The following is a 3,662-nucleotide window of genomic DNA, read 5'->3' as shown; positions in this document are numbered from 1 at the left end:
TTATGCGTCGAACTTATGTTAGTTTGTATTCTTCACCATCTTGGCATTTCATTTTCTTTAGCTTCCTTTGCATTAATCATCTTGAGTCTCCAAAAAAACATAGCTTCTTGTGTGTGCTTCTGAGAGCAATATTATCTACATAAGATCTTGGTTTAAGGAGTGCAATGGACTAGATTATGTAACATGCATGTGTGTTCTTAGTTTAGATTTTAAGTTGCATGCGTGTTTTTGACAGGAAAACCTTCATTGTTGGATGTTGGAAGATTTAATATTGTGTTCAAATCCATTTCCTCCATCTATAGCTAGAAGCCTCTGTGATGGGACTATTTCATTACAATAACCAAAAGTGAAGAGCACTTGGACCAGTATTGACGCACTGAGCGAAGAATGTAATATGTTTATAATTTAATAAAATATTCTGGATTTTTCTTTTGCGCACATTCTTCTTTTTTGTATTAAAAATCGAGAGACCAAAATATGGAGAGTTTATACAAAAAGGAGCATGGGAGGCAGATCCTCAACCATCAAGTAGTAAAGTCAGAAAGACTACCCGACTGAACATATATAGTCGTCTATCTACCAAAAGGAGTCATGAAGGAAAATATATACAGTCATCCATAAACATATACTAAACATCTAGTAAACATCTATTGTAGAATCTCATCTTGATTTTCCAACCATGTGGTCTAGCCTTGTGGGCCTTCCATCCACACCACCTTCTTCTGATCCAGGATCTGGGTGAACATCTCGAGCTTGTCAAAGTAGGGACCTCTATTATCCCTGAGTTCCTTGATCAGCTTCTTTAGTGCATCATCAAAGGAAGTTTGATTTTTCGCAATCCTTGCCCATTCAAAACCATCCTTCATCTCATAGATGAACATGGTTACATGGCCATCTCTGAGGAAACGTAGTAACTTCTCCCTCTCGACATTCATTAAAAAACATATCTCCACAACAATTTTATAACGTGTGAGTTTTAAAGAAAAACAGTAAGAGACCTATCAGTACCTTGGAATTTTTCCTCATTTCAAAATTTCCAAATAAACCAAAGTATGAAAGAAGAGAGAATTTACCAGAATAGGGTAGCATCCTTCTTAAGGCCATGAATGAAACCAGTAATAATATCAAGAGTACATACATGTTCAGTAATGGAGATTCCAAACATCAACCAGACCTCTCTAGCAAAAATGCAGTAAAAAAAGATGTGTCATGCAGTTTCAGGCTTTCTACAGACAGAGCGTAGGTTGAAAGTAGCAGAGTTATTCCTAATAGGCAGTCTATCCAGCATTAGTTTCCACCTAAAGCATTTGATCTTTAGGGGGATGGGAGACTTCCATAGTTTCTCAAACATTTTCTACCAGGCAGAGGTATTAAGGTCAACATACCAAAGGGAATTAACATGGTTGACCACCGCGGTGTCATAATTGAGCAGTTTGTAGATAGACTTGGCTTTAATCTTGGAGAGGAGGGAACCATCCTTCCATAGGAATGAGAGGTGTTTGTGAGCATCTACATTAGTGTTCCTAGGAAGATTTAGACAAGCACGAGCATTTTTAATCATATTATAGGTTCTCTTATGTGAGGCAGGGAGGTCATACTCATTGCTAAGATCCTCCCAGCTGATGATATTATCATGTTCCAAGATGTCCATAATATACTTAATGCCCTTATTATACCAGAACTTGGTAGAACATCCTTGGGTTAAGGCAAGGGGTTTAGAGTTATGGTAGAGATTCCACCATATTGACCTCTCCCCATGCAGAATGTTATTAGAGTCAATATTAGAGTTGACAATAAGTTTATGCACATTCTCCCAAGGTTTCCAGATGGACTTAAACACCCAAGTGCCTTGGATAGACACAGAGAAACCACTTGCTACTAGATTGCTAAAGGGGAGGGCTTTCCAAGATTTGCCAATTTTGGGGACCCCATTTTGTATGTTATGTGTGATAAGAATCTTCCAGGGTTCTTGTCCTTCCAAAGCATGAAATATCCATTTGGTAGCAAGGGAGATTCCTTGCGTTCTAAGGTCCTTAAGACCCATCCCACCAAGTTTCTTGTCTATGTGGCACCAAAAGCATTTGACCATGCGGGCCTTCCTTTTACCCTTGCCATCAGACCACAGGAAGCGTCTGATAGGTTTTTGGATTTCAAAGATTTGGTAGTTACTGAACATCTAGACATAAGAGTAGTATATGCTATAGGAAGAAAGGATTTTCTGGCAGACTTGGATCCTACCAGCCAGGGATAGAACCCTATTGTTCCATTTGTTAAGTTTTTTATGAATCTTTTCTTTGACCCAAAGCCACATGTCTTTAAGAGAGGGAGAAACAGAAAAAGGGATACCAAGGTATCTGACTATTTTATTGGGTCCCCCCCATGAGTATCCAAATTGCTGAAGCCAGTCCAGGGGTTCCTCTTTCCATCCAAGGAGAATAGATTTGGAGTTGGAGATACGAGCACCAGAGGCTTTACCAAAGATTGCAAGTTTTTGATTAAGGGAGTCAATTTTATGCCTAGAGAGCTCCAAGAAGAGTGAGGCATCATCAACAAACTAAATGTTGAGTAATTCAGAGTCATCCGACAACTTAATACCATGAACTCTAGGGGACAAGGTGTCATCTCTTAGGAGGTAGAATAGGGAATCCAAGGCAATAACAAACAAGGCATGGGGCAAGAGGGCAGCCCTGCCTATGGATCTAGAAAGAGGAATAGGCTGCGAGAGAGTTCCATTAATTTCAATCAGGGTAGACGCATCTTTGAGGAGGATTTGAACATATTTACAGAACTCTCTGGGGAAGCCAAAGGCTTTGAGCATGATGAGGATGAAGTCCCATTCCACCCTCCCATATGCTTTCTCAAAGTCCACAAGGAACATGGCAGTATCTTGATTTGAGGTCTTGGCCCATTCCATAGATTCTTAGCTAGTGACAAGGTTCTCCAAGATATACCTACCTTTAATGAATCTTGTCTGGGTAGAGCAGATGAACTTAGGAAGAATTTTCTCAAGCTGAGAAGCTAGGGCTTTGGCCAATATTTTGTAGGAGACATTCAGGAGGGTAATTGGCCTCCAGTTTTTTATGAGAGCTTTGTCCCCATCTTTTGTGATAAGTTTAACAATTCCCCTATTGATGGACTCCCCAAGGGTGCCATTATCAAGTGCTTCAGTGTATATGTCATAGAGGTCTTTGGTGACCCACTCAATATTGGTTTTGTAGAACTCAACAAGGAGTCCATCCGGGCCTAGGGCCTTAATATCCTTGAGAGCCTTAATGGCATCTGCAATTTCTGTCATAGAGATTTTGGTTCTGAGAGGGAGAGCTTCATTCTTGGAAATCCTTTTTGGGATAATGTTACTACATCTATTTTTAGCATCTTTCGAAGCTTCATTATCCTCTGAGGTAAAGAGAGTCTTATAAAACATTTCAAAAGCGTCTTTGATATCATTGATATTTAGGAGTTCCTTATCCTCTACTATGATTCTGTCAATTTTTTCTCTATTTTATTTTTGTTTAAGAAGGTTAAAGAAGACTTTGGAGCCTTTGTCTCCAAATTGGAGCCAGTGGTTACGGGCTCTAATGAAGGCACCTCTAATTTTGATCTGTTGATGTTTCCTAAGAATGTCTTTAGCCTGATAGACCCGTTATACCAAGGTAGAGGAG

The sequence above is a fragment of the Cryptomeria japonica genome, chromosome 10 (assembly GCF_030272615.1).
Source record: "Cryptomeria japonica chromosome 10, Sugi_1.0, whole genome shotgun sequence".
Taxonomy (NCBI): Eukaryota; Viridiplantae; Streptophyta; class Pinopsida; order Cupressales; family Cupressaceae; genus Cryptomeria; species Cryptomeria japonica.
The sequence above is the reverse complement of the archived record's forward strand: the minus strand, read 5'-3'. Positions refer to the sequence as shown.